Below are 19,866 nucleotides of genomic sequence, written 5' to 3'. Positions count from 1 at the left end.
TCAAGAGGTAAAGTCAAACCATGCTTTTGAAGACTGTACCAATTTATACCTCATCAGTAATATCTGAGACTGCTCACCATTCCCAACGTGAACATCCAATTTAAAGATAATGTATAAGTTCAGAACAAATGGCCCCAAGATATGGCACTTTGATATGCGAATTATTTTGATCTGAAAACAGTCAAGTTCTAGGAGACTCAAAAAAATGTTGACCTCCCTGATATTGCCTAAAAAAAAATTTAGACTGGGGGGCATGGATTTAATAGAGGACCTACTCCAGGAAGAGAGCTACTGCCACAGAGAAGCACAGAACACTGTGAACTCAGTGTGGTAGAGAAGAGGAATTGAGCAAGGTCTGTTTGTAAAAATTCCTTTCTCTGGCCCTTGCTTCCATATGGCCCAGTAAACATTTGTTTACCAAACATTCGCTCCTCTTCATCTTCCTGGGAATTGCTTTTCTTCCCATTGAAGTCTCAGGCCCCTTCACCCTTCTCCTTAGTTCAGGATAACATATATACCTCATTTTGCCTATCTTTGGAATCTCATGCTTATGAAATTATGTGGATTCCACCAAAGTACAAAATTATGTTTGTTTCTTCCAGATTAATCTGCCTCATGTCAATTTAATTTTTAGACCAGCCAAAAGATTCTTAAAAGGCAGAGAAAAAATGTTCCTTCCCAACAATTAAAAAAACAAACAAACAAACAAAAAAATACTATCTTGTTTCAATGTCCATCTTCCTCGTTACAAGTAAGGTTCACATCATCTGTTAAATTTATGGCTATCTGTATTTTACTCTGTGAATTGGATATTAATTGGGCTTTCTTTTTTATTCACTGGCATTCTTTATGAGTCTTAACCTTCTGAGAAAGGTTGACAATGCTTTATTCTAGTCCAACCAGAAGGTTTCAGTATAAAATCTATGTATATTATCAGAATAATTAAAATCTTACATAAAAAGAACATACAGGGTATTACTATTAATGTTGGAAAATAAAGTGGTTTAAAAAAAAAGAAACCTTGCTTCTTACTAACATTAAAGTTGAACATTCTTCAGAACAAAAAATAAGTTGAAAATCACACTGTAACTGTTATTCACAAGACAAAAAAATATTGCAGAGAAAAAAAAAATGACAAAAGCTGGAAGTAAAACTGAAGCATAACAATTTAGTTTTATCCTCAGAAAAGATCTTAAAGAAACAATAGCAACTGAGGCTATTCAGATTTCCATAAGCAAAAAGACTAAATTTAACCGGAGTTTATTTTCCTGAATGAGGATTCCTCCACTCAAAAAAGGTCCACAGTCGTTACTACACCCTAAATCTGAAACATGTTTCTCCAAAACAACATGTTTTTTCAAGTTAGTGCCTCAGGCAAAAATGTGTTGCTGCTGAGACCCAATTAAGTATAGCTCCCTTTTTTGTGAACAGATGGATACAAAAGTTTTCACAAAGAAATGTCAAATATTTTGTAGTCACAAAGTTTCTACAACTGCAATTTTTTTTTTTTTTTTTTTTAAAGATCCATTCAAGATGTAAACTTATAGAGAGAGACACTACTGTGTTTCTGAACAGGCTACAAAACAAAGTAGCAGACATGTAGGATTGTCAGATAAAACACAAAATACGTAGTTAAATTTAAATTTTGAATAAACAACTACTAATTGTTTAGTATGTCTGCAGGAGTGCTGACAGTAATGACTCCATCTTTGGTCCTCCATTTAGTTTGTGCTCACTCAATGACCCCTCTTGGGGTCCCCTGGGGATTAATATACATACCTTAAAAATGTCTGCCAAGCCTAGGATAGGGGTTGCAGGGGAAGGCTTGTTTGGGGCTCCTGTGAATCCGTTAGATATACCACAGGTGGTGTCACAGATCTAATTAAAGGCTGGCTGTCAATGAGGTGCCCACCAACCTTCTGATCTCACGATAGTCCCTTCTGCCGTGTCCACTCACTCTGTAAAATCTGGACTAAGGTCTGGACTTTGCAGAAAATTAACTTTGCAGCTGCTATAGATCATTGTCCACCAGATCCACCCCCCTGCCATTCCTGCCTCACCCTCACCATCAATAAGGTACCCTGAATAAAACTCTGTAAATTGTATGAAGTTGCTTGCTTCATTTTCCAGTCTCAAAATTGCCTTCTTAGTTTGGGGGACACTTTACTGTTCCTCTTCTACCTTCCAACAATGCCCCCATACAATACTTGGGACATACTTATACTAAATATTACATGAGACATACTTAAACTAAAAAAAAGCATTCCTTTTGCACAAGATAAAGCTAAAAAAAAAAAATTCAGGATCTCGCCCCAAAGAGTCAGTTGTACTACTCTAATGCTAAGAAGTCTGGCCCCCATCCTACACGCAAGAGAAAACAACAATTTAAGCTACAATATGGAGGTAGGACTGGAAAGGCGACGGGTTTCAGGCAGGAGGGTAAGTTGAAAGGCCACTGGTTTACAGTCCAGTGGACTGTCAATGGATGCCAACAGTCAATGAATGAAGAAGGTAAACCACTGGCAGGGAGAACAGAAATTCTATAGGTAGAGGTCAGAGTTGGTAGGACTACATGGATGACAAGAAAGAAGTGAAGGAGGTGGGCAGGTGCTGTTTGGTGGGGGAGTAGGGTTGGTAGAGGACAAACAGTTGAACTAGAAGAACAGATCAGGAGTTTGGGTCAACTTACAGGGTTCGAATTTCCAGACCAGACATTCTCACTGCAATGTCCCAGTGAGAATGTCTGGTCTGGAAATTCCTCCAGGACAGTAATTAGGACTAGACACAAGAACACAGGCAGCACCCCATGCAGGTAATGAGAGGAGTCAGCAAGTGCTTTCTGAAGGAGTCTGAATTTTTAGCTGTGTTTTACAAGGGAGTAAACTCACATGGTTAAAATCTTCAGATATTCAACATCCAAAAAACAAATAATCCAATTAAAAACTCAGCAGAAGACATGAATAGACCTTTCTCCCAGGAAGACAGATACATGAAAAGATGTGCATCACCTACCATCACGGAAATACAAATTAAAACTACAATGAAATATCACCTCACACCTGTCAGAATGGCTAAATTCAATAACACAAGAAAAAACAGGTGTGGGCGAGGATGTGGAGAAAGGGAACCCTCGTGAACTATCAGTTGGAATGCAAACTGGTGCAGCCACTCTGGAAAACAGTATGGAGCTTCCTCAAAAAGTTAAAAACAGAACTACCCTATGACTCAGCAATCACACTACTGGGTATTTATCCAAAGAATATAAAAACATTAATTCAAAGGGATACATGCACCCCTATGTTTACAGCAGCATTATTTACAACAGCCAAATTATGGAAGCAGCCCAAGTGTCCATCAATAGATGAAGGGATTAAGAAGAGGTGGTATGAGTAAATGTACACAAATATACACGTGTGTACACACACACACACACACACACACACACTCTGGACTATTACTCGGCCACAAAAAAGAATGAAATCCTGCCCTTTGCAATGACGTGGATAGAGCTAGAGAGTATTATGCTGGGCGAAATAAGTCAGCCAGAGAAAGACAAATACCATATGACTTCACTCATTTGTGGAATTTAAGAAACAAAACAAATGAGCAAAGGGGGGAAAAAAGGAGAGAGAGAGAGAGAAACCAAGAAACAGACTGAACTATAGAGAACAAACAACAAACTGCTGGTTACCAGAGGGGAGGGGGATGGAGGTTGGGCTAAATAGGTGATTGGGATTAAAGAGTGAACTTCTCATGAAATGAAATGAGTGACGGGTGATGTATGGAATTGTTGAATCACTGTACTGTACACCTGAAATTAAAATAACATCGCATCCCAACTAACTGCAATTAAAATAAAACTTAATTTTAAAAATTTTTTTCAAAAATAAATAAGTAACAAAAGCACCTGTGTGGCTCAGTCAGTTAAGCATCTTGATTTCCCCTCAGGTCATGATCTCAGGGTCCTGGGATCAAGCCCAGTGGCAGGCTCCCCTGCTTGGCTTGTCTCCCTCTGCCCCTTCCCCTGCTAGCGCACATGTGCATTCTCTCTCTCTCTCTCTCTCAAATAAATAGGTAAATCTTTGAAAAATAAATAGACAGAGGTGCCTGGGTGGCTCAGTGGGTTAAAGCCTCTGCCTTCGGCTCAGGTCATGATCCCAGAGTCCTGGGATGGAGTCCTGCATCAGGCTCTCTGCTCCACGGGGAGCCTGTTTCCTCCTCTCTCTCTGCCTGCCTCTCTGCCTACTTGTGATCTCTGTCAAATAAATAAAATCTTTTAAAAAATAAGAATAAAAAAATAAAAAATAGATAGATAGAAAATAAATAATAAATTCTTCGGATACTGATATAATGGGAGAGCCCACACGAAGTGAATGTTTCCAAACTTTTCAGCGAGGAACAAAAGCTATACCCATATTAAGTAGTGCTGTAAGAAACAGGCAATATTGCTTTAAATCTGTAAAAGCTACATTCACGGAGGCATGACACCACCTCACTTATTCAGCTGTTTTATTTATGCGGGATTTATTGCTCTACAATATTCATTCAGCTTTTTCTTCCTTCCCTTCTCGATTCCACTCAATCAACAAAACTAATTCCTGACACCTCCCTCTCCCCCCAACTATAACACCTGCAAGTCAGTACCCCTTTCATCTCTACCAGCCCATCTTTTACCTTCAGTCTCCTCTCCCCCACCCCAACAATCCTCACACCCATTTCAAGAAGAATGCTAATGCCAGGAGGGCCTAACCTCGAATTCTAGCAGGCCCCCCCCCCCCCCCCCCCCCGCCAAAATCCCCTCCCTTATTTACTCCCAGAGGCTCTCAGGCTCATCAATGGGTGACTATGTGGCATTGAGTATTTCATCCCAAATAAAAGTAGCCAAACAACCAGTTGCTCTGTACTAAGACCTGCCTTAGGCTCTGTGGGTGACTTGGTCATTTAGTCCGCAGTAAGTGGTGAATATTTTTAAGCAAAGAACCTCTATTTGAACAAGCCAAGAGAATTTACCCAAGGGGAATTTGCTCTGGTTAAATATTTGCTACTCCAAGCTCCATCCCAGTTTTAGAAAAAGAAAACTCACATCACACACAGACTCTACACTGTGGGGGGAGAAGGTGATGGGCCTGCTCAGGGTGTTGCCTCTTTAAGTCTGGCTCTGGGCATCCAAGGACACTACTTCTATGTTGGTTCTGTAGGGACCTGTGGGCAAGAGGCTTGCCTTCAACCCTCAAGGCAGCCAAACTCAGAGCTATCATATTATCAGTAAGAGTAAACAAGGACTCAGTAGACTTCCGACCCTAACTCCACTACTAACCTGAGCAAATATCACACACTCTCTCTGAGCCTCAATTTCCCTATTTGTACAACAAAATAATATTGCCACCACCTTATGAAGTTCTCCCAAGAATTAAATCAGTCAGTCCTTGTAAAGTGCTTGCCATGGTTCCTATTCCAACATAGCCATTAAGTAAACTTCCTGGGTGCCTGGCTGGCTCAGTCCTGAGAGCATGGGACTCCACACTTGGCATGGAGCCTACTAAAAACATAACAAAATAACAAAACAAAACAAAACGAAAAGAAAAACAAAACAACCCCTCACACAGTAAGTTTCCTTAAATTCTAAGGTGCTATCTATCTTATAAAAAGAACTTTGGGGAGAGGGAATCAGCACATTACATGAATGACAGGTTCCTGCATTCTGATTTAAACATGGGGGGGAATAAGCATCTTAGAATTCAGTAGATGCTCTATTCATTTTGCCAAGAATTGATACTGCAATAGTCACCACTCAAAAGAAAATATATCTGGGGGCACCAGGGTGGCTCAGTCATTGGGTGTCTGCCTTAGGCTCAGGTCATGATCCCAGTGTCCTGGGATCGAGCCCCACATCAGGAGGCTCCCTGCTCAGTGGGAAACCTTCTTCTCCCTCTCCCACTCTCCCTGCTTGTGTTCCCTCTCTCGCTATGTCTCTCTCTGTCAAATAAATAAATGGGGGGGGGAAGAAAGAAAGAAAGAAAATATATCTGAACTCCCCAATCAGGGAAGATATTTTCAAAACATCAACACAAGTATTAAGCGCAAAGAGATGGAGCTAGAAGAAACCCCACATAATGTTTCCTGCACAAGAGAGACACTAGCTATGCTCCCTGAACAATTTCTATCTCAGATTAATAAATATAAAGAAACTAAAGAAGAGCCACAGAAAGGCCCACATACAGCTCTGGTTGGCCAGGGGCCCAGATGCTGCAAACCCAGAACAGACTTTGGGAGGTTTCTTAAAGAAACCCTAACTCTTCTTAAAGAAACTAAGAGGAGAAAGATGAGATTGGTGCCCCTGTGATATGGAAGTGTTATTTGGGAAAGATAAGAAAATGGTGTATTAGCAAAGCTAATGATTCTTACATTCTATCAGATTTCTAGAAGGCTGCACGAATCCAAGGTGCCAAAAAAGCTGTAGGCAGTTTGGCCTGAGTCATAGCACGAAAACTAGAAGAACTGGGTCTTCAAGTTCTGTTTAATATCCCTTACTTGAACATGAATTTCAGAACCAGAGCCTCTTTCTGTCTGCCTCTCCTCTTTCTGGAATTCCACTGATCTTGAAACTTTCTAAGACAACTTGTTTTTCTCTGTGGAATAACTCCAAGTCCATGCCAGCAATGTCTGTCTGCTACCCACCGACTGCCAGGAGCTGTCAAAGGGGGGATGCTGAGGTCAGCTTCCGTGCTTCCGGGGACCACCTCTAGGCTCATTCCTTGGTAAGAGGTCAAGTCTACATTTGTCATTATTAAAAGCCACAAGAGGAACTAAACTTAAACGTTTAACATCTAGTTTTATCTGACCCCGTCACCTCTAAAATCAGGAACTTAATGCTCCCAGTGGTAGCTCTGCAGAATCTCAGAAGCATGAGACAGAGACTAGCATTAGGACTCACAGCCCCTTCACCACAAGCACTTCATCAGGATGGAACAGCCACAAATTTGATTAAATGGAAAACAACTCTATCAAACTGTAAACAAAAAGCTTTCAATCCAAACAAGACAATTCCCAGAGGACTAATTATGACGGAATGAAGGGATCTTCCACAAAAGGAGATGGACCAACTAATGTCAGTCTCTGTAAACAAAGAATTAGTTAACATCCAAGGTGGAATGTACAAACTAAACCATATAAGTAACCAGTCTTGAATGAGAAGTAAGTCAATCCCAGTGAAAACTTAAGTAACTCTTCAAGGAGGCAAAGAATTTGGTGACTGGGGGCCAGGGAACAGGTAGGTCCTCTTTGCTAATTTGGGATAAGCCTACAGATAAAGGCAGAGGAACTCAGGTATAGGAATCCTGGTTTCTAGCTTGACAGCTGATCCAACGGTGGACCAGTGGGGAACAGGAATCACAGAAGAGTGGTTTCAAAGCAGTGGGGCAATACTTCACTTAAAAACAAATTGCAGGGGTATCTGGGTGGCTCAGTGGGTTAAGGTCTCTGCCTTAGGCTTGGGTCATGATCTCGGGGTCCTGGGATGGAGCCCTGCATCAGGCCCTCTGCTCGGCGGGAGCCTGCTTCCCCCCTCTCTCCGCCTGCCTCTCTGCCTACTTGTGATCTCTGTCTGTCAAATAAATAAATAAAATCTTTAAAAAAACAAAACAAAACAAATTGCAGGGGAACCTGGGTGGCTCAGTCAGTTAAGCGTCTCTCTTCGGCTCAGGCCATGATCCCAGAGTTGGGCTCCCTGCTCAGCGGGAAGCCTGCTTCTCCCTCTCCTTCTGCCTGCCTCCCCTTGCTTGTGCATGCACACACATGCTCTCTGTCAAATTAATAAATAATTGATTATTAATAAATAAATGTATAAATTAATAGATCAATAAAATTGTTTAAATAATTAATAAATATAAATCTTAATTAAGAGATTAGTAAATTAAAACTCTTTTTTAAATTGCACTGGAGGTGCCTGTATCAAGAGGATGTGTAAGCAGGTGACTCAGCAAGGGCGCGGCACTCCAGGAAGATAGCTGGACTAGAGCTACAGATTTGGTAGAGCAGCAGAAATGGCAGTCAGTAGACTCCCCTGGAGAGGAATGCGGTGAAGGTGGGGAGGGGGATGGTGGACACAAACCAGAACCCTGGAGAATACAAATATTCAGGGGCTGGGAAGAAGGAAAAACTCAAGGAAGAAACTGAAAAGGTCCAGAACTGAAGGAGGAGACTTGGAAGGAGAGGCTTTCAAGAAGCAGAGCGAGGTCAGCAGCATCAAATACCGCCAACATGAGGAGGACTGAGAAGGAACACAGGGTCTGGCTGCCAGCAGTCCTTTGAGACACTGAATCAGAATATTCTCTAGAGTCAGTGGGAGTAGAAGCCAGGATGCAGATGGCCGAGGAGATAGCCAGGCTCTGTGTATGGATCAGGAAGTGAACCCAGAGGGTCTTCCACCCCTGTTTTCAAGAAACCTAATGGCAAATGCAGGGGTCCAAGGATCATTCCTAAATGTCACTGATTTGTGATTACACAGCAATACATAATTACATGCCTGTTGCCAGGGAAAATGTAAATTACCATAAAATAGAGAAAATACAAGGGGCGCCCGGGTGGCTCAGTCAGTTAAGTGGCTGGCTCTTGATTTCAGCTCAGGTCATGGTCTCGGGATTGTGAGATGGAGCCCCACTGCAGCTCCATGCTGGGCACAAGCCTGCTCAAGTTTCTCTCTCTCCCCCTCTGCTCCCCTCACCCCACCGCCTCCCACCCAAGGACGTGCACCTTCTCTCTCTCTCTCTCTTTCAAAATAAATAGATAAATAACTAAATAAATAATAAAATAAAATAAAATAGAAAATATAATTCTCGACCATTGTCCCCCCAGCTCTAACTCGATCGCTTTCCAGAGGTAATAAGCACCGTCGCAGCTGTGCGTGGACCCTTCTGGACCCTTCGCTGTGCTGCTCTCCACTCACTGTGTCTTGCAGATCGCTGCATGTCCGCACCAACCATCCTTTAGTTTCTTTTACCCAAATGGCAGACGTTTAGGCTGTTTCTGATTGTTCATCATTACTTCATCAATAATTCACAAACAAAGCATACTGGTTATTTTCCCTATTGTGCATCTCTCTCAGTACATGTGTAAAACATCAAGGAGGACAGCTACCAAGAAGGTAATCTGGGGGTCAGAAAGTCAGTATGTTTGAAATTTGAGCAGATACTGCTAAGCTCTCCCCAGGGAGTCTGAGAACTTGAGGGTTCCAGTGGCAAGGGGAGGAAAAGAAAGGAAGGACACAACTTTCAGAGCCACTGGCCTCTCAATAATTAATTAATTATTGAGATGGGTCAGCATCTCAATCCTTTTTCTTGGGGGTCTTTGCCCAGAAGCACTGCAAGGGGGTAGGATAGGGATGGGGCCCTCTGACTCTAAGGAAAAAATCTACACCTAATCACAGAGACAACTTATAACTCACCACAGAGGACTGCACTTCGTTTTACTGGCAAATAAGGTTACTGTCCACCCTGCCCCCCCCACAGAGCACAGGGTCGGAAGGAGTTTGTACCTGTCCTGAGGGAAACAGGCCACTGAAGAATCACCCGTGAATGCAGAGATGCTGGACTTTCTCTAACAAGAAGATGAAACATCTCAACAAGCAAAACTTTCTATTCAGATCACTTACCAGATAGAAGACATGTTCAGAGCCCAAGTGAGCCCCAAATCAGTGGTCTTTGTGACTATGTGGACTTGGAATACAGTGATGAAGTATTATACACAAATTCAACTGTGTGCCTGTCTTCTATGAATAATTTTTTAGACCCAGTAAAACTAGATTTCGCATGTGCAATCTTTTTTCTATACTACATGTTAATGTCATTCAAGCATTTTCATGGTTAATGTTATCTGTTCATGATTTTTGCCTTAGGTAGGACATGAGAATCTAATATCCCCCAAAAGACTGCACCCTACCACACCTCTAACTGCAAGTTTCTGAGAGCCCCTACTCCCCAATCCTCATACTGAGGACCAGGACATGGCAGATGTTCAGGTTTCTGGCCCAGCATCTTTTCCATTTTACAATTTACCTGACTTGGGATGGGGAGTCCTTGGCAGCCGGGGAAGCAAGGTACCCACACACTCATCTTCTCCCTCCCCACTTTTTCCTGATCACCAAAATACTTCATCTGACTACAGAAGAAGAATACAGATTATTTTTATCTGTGAATAATTATTTTTATCTGTGAATAATTTATCTGTGAATAATTTCAAAAGGCCACGCATACTAAGACAGAGCATTAAACGTGTCACAGTAAATTTATTGCTGCAATATTCTTGTCTCGTCGACCTAGCACGTGGTTGACACATCCCAATTATCTACGACTTAAAGCAAGGACTCTGGTGTCCTCAACGTAACTTTTAACCACTGAAGTTCTCCTCCCAAGGTGGAGAGACTGACTGTACATGACATGCATACGGCCACTGACAACAGAACACAAGAATCAAAAACTCACACCCTGTGGGTTAAATCCCGCTAGCTTCTGTTTAAGAAAATAAAGTTTGGTTAGAACACGGCCACACTCATTCGCTGGCACATTGTTTTGGCTGCTTTTGCCCTACAATGGCAGAGTCTGAGAAGTTGCTAGAGACCACAAAAACCCCCAGACTGGAGAATGTTATCTAGCTGGCTTTCTACAGGAAAAGCTCACCAGCCTAGACTACGAGGCACGACAGCGGGGGGAGTTGCTCACAACTGACGAATATAAATTAACATCTCAAAGGCAAATGACAAGCGGGATGACTTAACTCTACAGATCAAAAGCCAAAGGAGGCTTTCTGCCCGTGGACGCCGCCGAGTAAGCATCGTTAAAGTCTCCCCTCCCACCGCCGTCATATCTAAGTCAGAGTCTCCTAAAGAGCCTGAACAGCTGCGGAAGCTCTTCATCGGAGGTCTGAGCTTTGAAACAACCGATGAGAGTCTGAGGAGCCATTTTGAGCAATGGGGAACACTTACGGACTGTGTGGTAATGAGAGACCCAAACACCAAGCGCTCCAGAGGCTTTGGGTTTGTCACATATGCCACTGTGGAGGAGGTGGATGCAGCCATGAATGCAAGGCCACACAAGGTGGATGGAAGAGTTGTGGAACCAAAGAGGGCTGTCTCAAGAGAAGATTCTCAAAGACCTGGTGCCCACTTAACTGTGAAAAAGATTTTTGTTGGTGGCATTAAAGAAGACACTGAAGAACATCATCTAAGAGATTATTTCGAACAGTATGGGAAAATCGAAGTGACTGAGATCATGACTGACCGAGGCAGTGGCAAAAAGAGGGGTTTTGCTTTTGTAACATTTGATGACCATGATTCTGTAGACAAGATTGTCATTCAAAAATACCATACTGTGAATGGCCACAACTGTGAAGTAAGGAAAGCGCTCTCTAAGCAAGAGATGGCTAGTGCTTCATCCAGCCAAAGAGGTCGAAGTGGTTCTGGAAACTTTGGTGGTGGTCGTGGAGGTGGTTTTGGTGGGAATGACAACTTTGGTCGCAGAGGAAACTTCAGTGGTCGAGGTGGCTTTGGTGGCAGTCGAGGTGGTGGTGGATATGGTGGCAGTGGGGATGGCTATAACGGATTTGGTAATGATGGAAGCAACTTTGGAGGTGGCGGAAGCTATAATGATTTTGGCAATTACAACAATCAATCCTCAAATTTTGGACCCATGAAAGGAGGCAATTTTGGAGGCAGAAGCTCTGGCCCTTATGGTGGTGGAGGCCAGTACTTCGCCAAACCACGAAACCAAGGTGGCTATGGTGGTTCCAGCAGCAGCAGCAGCTACGGCAGTGGCAGAAGGTTTTAATTACTGCCAGGAAACAAAGCTTAGCAGGAGAGGAGAGCCAGAGAAGTGACAGGGAAGCTACAGGTTACAACAGATTTGTGAACTCAGCCAAGCACAGTGGTGGCAGGGCCTAGCTGCTACAAAGAAGACATGTTTTAGACAATACTCATGTGTATGGGCAAAAAAAACTCGAGGACTGTATTTGTGACTAATTGTATAACAGGTTATTTTAGTTTCTGTTCTGTGGAAAGTGTAAAGCATTCCAACAAAGGGTTTTAATGTAGTTTTTTTTTTTGCACCCATGCTGTTGATTGCTAAATGTAATAGTCTGATCATGACGCTGAATAAATGTGTCTTTTTTTAAAAAAAAAAAAAAGCCAAAGGAGGAGCAGAGAGGTCCTAGGACTCTGCTCTGCCTTCTCACCTCTACAAAACTCTGGAAACTTGTGCCTTAAATGAATCCAACTGTACATTTCCCATATGCCATTTTTAGAGCAGCACATTAAGTATTTTAATTTAGCTGCAGGGTGGTGGGGGTGGGGGGACAGGCATGGGAGTCCCAGTGCTCCTCGCCACAGGCCAGGAGCCCTTAAGAGCTCTAACAGAGAAAAGTCCTCACATCTGTTATGCAAACACACCCCATGCAACCAAAAATAAAACCGACTCTGATGAAAGCCGCCATTTGGAAAGATAATTTTAGACTTATTCTGAGACTGTAGAAACAGTCATCACTGAAATGTAAAAACCACACCCCCAAAATGCCTGACCCCCTAGTGGTGCAGCCTTAAGCTTAGAGGGCTAGACACATTCCCTCACAAACCTCTACCCTCACCCAGGCTCCTCTGCTTGCAGTCAAGGACACAGAGAAAACATTCCTTGAGTGCTAATGTGACCCCAAAGGTTAACAGAAATGATGGCAAAGCTGAGGGCACTGTCTCCAAGTCACTAATAGAGTTCACACACCCAGAGCTTTCAAACCCGTCCCCGTGTGCACACGTGCCATCTAACATCAAGGGGCTCCTCCTGAGTGCAGTTACTAAACCATTCTCTGCTTCCCCTATCTGGGGACCGGCTCTCTAAGGACGACAACTGTGTTACTACTTACATACCCCTGTACATCGCCCAGGGCTTGGCACTTACATAAGAAAGAAGGAAAGACAGGAGGAAGGAAGGAATTATTTGACTTAAAAGACTTTTCCAAGCACAAACTCGGGCTACAGTTTAACCAAGGAACACGATCAGCCTTTTAAATTCTCAAGAGCATCAAGACTCAACTATTCACAATATTTATGTTTCCTGCTCCCAGCGCTTTGAGGCTACTGACTCTTAGTTCTTACTGCATCGTGCCATTGGTCTGCTCCCCCAGGCCTGTTTTTATAATGACAGAACTGTTTGCTTCCAACTGGAAGCTCTTGTCTGTTCCATTTATCTGCGCGGGGGTGGGGGGCCTCCAAGGGCCCAGCAGACAGTCGGTGAAGAGATGCTTTTGAAGATGACAGCAAAGGGGGTTCATTCTCCCCTTCCCACAGCCAGATCCATCTTGAAACAGAGATCCTCTTTAACACTTGATGCCCCCCAAAAGCTTCAAGGTAATGGATCCTCCAGTCCAAAGACAATAACCATTGTTTCACTGTTCTCTGGCTCCTGGCAAGCTCATTATTCCTGGACAAGGATCAAACTTCTCTACCCTTGGTTCAGATTCAAAAAAAGACTCTCAGCAGGGTCTCCCTTAGTTCAAATTGCTGCTTGTACTAGAGAACTATTTCCCACCATCTTGTTCCCGGAATTCACTTGTGAGTAGGAGGGTGAGGCCCGATCAAGGGGAAGAGGGAGGTATGGGAGGGCTGTGGGGACTCTTGGTTTTCTCCCACATGGTGTTAGGTCTGGATGGAATTGAGACCAAACAAAAGCTGTTCAGAAACACGTGCCCCCAAAGTCACTCCCACTTGGAGGGGAGGGGACCCAGAGTATTAAGAGGTGGAAATTCACTGCCAGCTCCCCATAGGAAAATTCTCACTAAGACATGGTGAAAATATTCTCACGGGGTCCTATCAAGGACTTGAGGTTTGAGGGCCCAAACCCACCTTTAATCTCAGAAACATATTCATTGATAGACTCTACACATACAAGGTACAACAGTACAATGAACTTGGCTGCTGTTCAGAAAGAGAACTTCTGGAGAGCACTGTATCCCAGCTGGATTAAAAAAAAAAAAAAAAAACACACACAAAGAAACCCTCCAGAATTAAAGAACTGATCAGGTCAGCAATTTCTTTTTTTTTTTTCCCCTAATTTGACGCTTGGTCTAACACAAAAACATAAAATGCCAGCTAAGAAAGGGGAGTTCTACTATCTACTACTCTATAAAGCTTCATTGCTTGGTAATAACACCTGATACTAGGTCTCAGGTACACAGTTTTCTTAAACGTTCAGCTGGTAAACATCAAAATCAAAACAAGAGCCAGACTTTCCACTTCAGTGTGAATGACTGTCATTCTAAGCTGGGACAGACTCCTCAGTGTTTTGGATCAAAGCAGAGTATTTTTCATTGCTGATATTTGTTTACTTTTAAAATATAATGACACCAAACACAACCTGAAGGCAGTTTCTGTTTCATATGCAAAGCCGCCAAATAAATGAAAACTAGATTTGTGGTTGCTTCTATTTTCTGCGACAGACCAACCATCATCCCTGGAGCCCAGCTTCTGGTCCTCACCACCAGAAAGCAACAGATGGGAAGGTAAGCTAAGAAAGCTGCCTCGGGCCCGAAGCCGAGCTGCTTACAGGAGAAACACTTCTCCTGCACCACCAGCTCCAGAAGAAAGATTAGCATTCAGGAGGAAGGATAAGTTTTCCATGGCCTTCCCTATGAGACTTCTGTGAATACCCAAGGACAACCGAACACAGAGGTACGGGAGGAACAGCACTGGCCAGGCAGCCAGGAGGCCAGCACTCCTGGGGTTCTAGTCTCAGCTCCATCTGGGGTCACAGCTTTGGACAAAACATGTCCCTGCCCTGCTCCCAATCTGTGAAATGAGGGGTCAAGTTAGGATTCTGACTTCAGATTCTCCCACTTTTAAAATCTCTAACCTCCGGGGCATCTGGCTGGCTGGGGTCAGCTTGATCTTGATCATGGGGTGGGAGGTACAAGCCCCACATTGGGTATAGAGATTACTTTAAAAACATCTTTCAGGTGATCAAGACATGTCATGGGATCCAGACCCATGTCAGGCTCTGCGCTTAGCATGGAGTCTGCTTGTCCCTCTCCCTCAGTTCCCCCTTCTCCCCTTTTCTCTCTCTTGCGCTCTCTCTCAAATAAATAAAATCTTTAAAAAATAATAATAAAAATCTAAGTAAATGTCCAGGGATGGGGCCTCTGAGGAAGCACAGCAGGTTCACCCCTCCGAAAGGAGCCAAGTTTAAATTTTAAACTAAGGATAATAAAAACCACTGGCCAAACAAGAGCCTGTAGGCCAATGCACAAGTCCTGGGCTCACCCGCAATCTCTGGGTGTGGCAATGGCTGGCCCCTGGGGGCCCGGATGCTAATGTCAGGCTGGCTGACTTGCAGCAAGTCCTAGGAGAAAATGGAATGTAAGGACTGCTTTTAAGAATGGAATGTAAGGACTGCTTTTAAGAATGGAATGTAAGTACTGCTTTTAAGACACTGAAGAGGGGGCACCTGGATGGCTCAGTGGGGAGCATGCTTCTCCCTCTCCCTCTACTTCTCCCTCTCCCTCTGCGGCTCCCTTTGCTTGTACTCTTTCTCTCTCTGCCAAATAAATAAATAAAACATTTGAAAAAAAATTTAAGTTTAAAGCAAACATATAACAACACAAAAACCTCTGGTTCCACAATGTAAAACATGTGTTTGGGTTCTAAAGATAATAACATGTGAAGATTCAGCTAGTTCAGGCACAAATTACCTCATCTCAATGAATGAGAGCAGCCTGGGGACAGCGTGGGACACGAGTGAAGAAAATGGATCTAAGACGGTTCAGGTTAGGCCCATTTAAGGCTGCTCCTACGCTGGCCTGGCACCTGAGCTCACAGGGAGCAAGGCCCACCTGTCCTTCCCTCTCCAAAGCAGGCAGGTTTGGTTTTAGAGGCCCCTCCTCTAAAACAAGGAGAACCTTCCTTTCTCCTCCCTCTTAAAAAGCCACGGCAGATTCCCAGGGGACGGAACCCTCAAAGTGTCATCACTTACTTCCAAACAGAGAAGTTACATCTTGATTTAGTGGTGCAGGTCAGGAGGCTTAAGTCTCTCAAAACAGCCCCTCACCAGCCCATTTTGGGGGTTTTGTGGGGTTTTCTGGTCATCACACATTCTGAAATGGATTTTTTAATTCCCCATCATCAAATATCTCAAGACTGATGAGGGAGCAGAAGGCAGGCTGCTGACTAAGCACAAGCGGACCCCACACACCAGCCCACTCCCCCAGGTGGGATGGTGTGACAATCCTCAGTCACTCCAGGCTGCCCTAAAGCTAACAGTTAACTGACAGAGATCACAATCTTTTTTTTTTTTTTAAGATTTTATTTATTTATTTGACAGACAGAGATCACAAGTAGGCAGAGAGACAGGCAGAGAGAGAAGGGGGAAGCTGGCTCCCCGCGGAGCAGAGAGCCCAACGCGGGGCTCGATCCCAGGACTCTGGGATCATGACCTGAGCCGAAGGCGGAGGCTTTAACCCACTGAGCCACCCAGGTGCCCCCAGAGATCACAATCTTGCAGGACAGGAGCCTCCACCAGTTTACAAATGTCTCAGTGATTTACAAGGAAAAGGCATTCTAACCAATAGCCTAACTTTTGGAAACCCAGAAACCGTGGACTCCATTTCCTGGAGGCCTGACAGCACCCTCCCCTCCACAGTGATGTGGGAAACAAAGGTAGAAGAGAATGTAAATAAAATAAAATTTCCTTATAACCTGCAGCCCACTGACAAATACTTGAGGCAGGCAGAGTGTATTTAAATACTCCCCAAAGGTCTTATGCCTTACTAGAAGAAAAACACCTTCACTTGACACTAGCCAGGCCTCCAGCCTCCTGAGAGTCTTTCTTAGCATATGAAAGTCCTTAGGGAGACCTCCCTTTGTCCTGGCCTCCAGATACTCCCTAGTATGTAATCAGCCACTCCTCACAATCCCAGTGCAGCAGGTTTTCCTACCCATGGGTCCTGTCCCCATGCTTTAATAAAATCACCTTTTTGCACCAAAGACATCTCAAGAGTCCTTTCTTGGTCTTCAGCTCAGGACCTCACCAACAATGCAAAACCCATATCTAAACGATACCTGCTTGGGGCCCCGGGGTGGCTCAGTAGGTTACGGTCTCCAACTCTTGGGCTCAGGTCATGATCTTGGGGTCATGAGATCGAGCCCAACGTTAGTTTCTGTGGGCAGAGTTTTTTTTTTCTCCTCTCCTCTCTCATTCTCTCTAATAAATAAATCTTGGGGGGCGGGGGGAGACTATCCCTGCTTGAAGTACCAGATCAATTGACCTCAATGACCTGCAGTAAAATGGCTCCTACACTTTAGGGTGGGAAACATGCTTCAGGAGAAGACAGAGATCATGCCCTGCTTTACCAGCACTGGCAGAGTTTGCTCTGAGCCCAAGTTCTCATGGAAAAGAGGAGTTTCCCTAGTGAAAGAAGGCAGGATGAAGTTTGGCTGGGCAGCTCCTTGCAGTCCCCTCCTGCTCAAATCTAAACTTGGGCTACATTTTGAAACCAAGGCAATAACTGAAAAGGAGGGCTGCCCTCGTGTTCTTAACCCACGCACCGATGGCCCGTCTGGCTTTGGACAGAGTCCCGTCCTCTGTACCCCAAGGTGAGAATGCTGCGTACGAGGCAATTACACACTCCCACCTGGGCCCTTACAAGCACCCACGCTTTCTCCTCTTCCCATCACATCCTCAAACTTTCCACAGCCCAGCAAAGCGGGGGCTGCAGCAGAAGCCCAGTGTGTCTCCCCACAAGGGGACCTTTCAATGCCCGCCTTCAAGCATCGCCTGAGGATAAGGTCAGCCTCCATTCTATAGGCTGCAAACAAGCTGACTTTGTGACCAGCCAGTCTGCCTCCTATGAGGCCCTAAAAATGGAAAAGGAATGGTTTAGCCAACAGAGACCTCATTCCCTATGCAGAAAGCCCAGCCAAACCATTTTTAAGTAAGTACATTCAGGAAAGAGGCATAGAAATGCTTACAAGAGACAATGTGAGGAGTCGGGGTGGCCCCTCTCCCCTATCCTCCTTCTGTTCCTCTCTGCTCTGACCCCGAATCACACTGTACACACAACCATACCACAGCTGGGCTCACCTTGCTGAATATCTGTCTCCCACTCAAGAATCGATAATGGCTTCCCACATTTGCCACCACACCATGGTCAAATGCCTAACCTTGGCACTAAAATCCCTGCAAGGCCATTTCACCTACCCAGATCTCCTCTCTTTTCCCTCCTCCCCAGCTATAGCCTAGTAGCGAAGAACACATTCGGCCCAGGTTCAAATCCCAACTGTACTACTTAGCGCTGGAGGCCTTGGGCATGGTACCGAGATGATTCAGTGCCCCAGCCTCCCCATCTGGAAGGCAGGAGCAAGCACAGCACCCACTGTCCAGTCAACGGCAGTAGTGAGGAACCGAGAGGATTCAGGTAAAATGCTCAGAATAAAACCTGGCATGGGGTATCACCCAATAAATATCAGCAATTAAAATAGTTATTATTATCACACAAGTCACTTTCAAGAAGCCTCCTTTAGGGATATCCCTCAACACTCAACGTCTTCTGCTTCTTAAATGTTCTACAGAGACCTGGAAATCACAGACACCGGCTCAAGTTGTTAAGGATGGTTTCATGGAGGCAGGTTACTTGGAAGACCACCAAATGTTAAAATTATTATTATTAAAGTCATAGCCTAAAATGTATCCCTGTGGGTCCCAAAGGACCCTTCCCACTCCCCCCACACCCCCACCAAGTAACAATGCTTCTGATGGGTTGGCCACTACATGTTTGTGGAGTCTCTGGGTTTGTTTCTTGGATCCAAAGCTGAATTCTACCGAGACTGAAATATTCTGAAGGGCTGGAGTTGCAGCAGAGACATCTGCTACCCGCTCAGAGTTCCTACCACAACCCCAGGGGATCCTCAGACCAACACCTGCTACATTAGAAAGAGAACATGAACTTATCTGGAAGACAGAGGTGATAAATGTGAGATCAGACACCCTGTCAGTATTGCTCTTCTCAAACTTCCTGCCACAAACATACAAGATCAAACCACAGTATGATGAAGAGGACAGGTGCTGACTATCACCAACGCAGGGTGAAGCCTGGTGTGGCCTAACGAGGCAGCCTTCGCTCTGGGTCTCCCTGCCTCCAAATTTCCAAAGCATTTTATAGATCCCCTCATACGGCACCTAGTCATTTCTACTTTTTTTATGCCTCAGAAGACTTTACACGCTGTGTTCCACAGGAGAAGCTCCGTCTCTCACAGGTCTGAATGCCCCCGGAGCTCCCACCGCAGTGCCTTACTGAGGAGATAGCCAATGTTTAAAGCAGTCAGCAGAGAATCGCAATTTCACAAGCTTTCACGGTAGTCCCACTATATTCCAGACCCTAAATTCACAATTATAAAAGCGTTACCTAACAACTCTTCAAAGGGCCTAATGGATAAGAATGTATCAAGTGATTTTTAGGAAATGGTTGTTTTGAAGCCTTGAGAGTGAGTGTATGGAAGAGGGTCCGTACCATCAACCTAAAGTTGGGGAGAAGAGACTCTCCTCCGGAGCTGCTCCTGGTGATGTCACCTCCACTGTGGACAAGTACTGCCCCTGGCCTCCTCCCCATCCTCATTCTGCTGGTCCCTAAGAAAACAGGGTTGGAGAGACAGCCTTTCCTCTCCCACTTTCCCTTGGATCTGCTGCTCTTCCTGGTGAACTGTGTACCTCTGTAGGGGAAGTCAGGTCCAGCCCCGTGAGACTGGTAACTGGGTGGGGTCCCCCAGAGTCATTTCGGGGTTCAGTAGTAGGAAACACACTTCTCTGCAGATGCAAGCCACAGTGTCTCACATCAGCTTTA

The 19,866-nt window shown here is 44.5% G+C and overlaps 1 protein-coding gene across 1 annotated transcript in view; it reads right to left on the bottom strand.

Annotated features, from left to right (window-relative positions):
- Positions 1-19,866, bottom strand: part of SERINC5 (serine incorporator 5) — a 102,542-nt gene that overhangs the window by 28,947 nt on the left and 53,729 nt on the right. The window lies entirely within an intron of this gene.

The sequence above is a fragment of the Lontra canadensis genome, unplaced genomic scaffold, assembly GCF_010015895.1.
Source record: "Lontra canadensis isolate GAN:19392208 unplaced genomic scaffold, GSC_riverotter_1.0 scaffold4, whole genome shotgun sequence".
In the NCBI taxonomy this organism is placed as follows: domain Eukaryota; kingdom Metazoa; phylum Chordata; class Mammalia; order Carnivora; family Mustelidae; genus Lontra; species Lontra canadensis.
The sequence above is the reverse complement of the archived record's forward strand: the minus strand, read 5'-3'. Positions and strand labels throughout refer to the sequence as shown.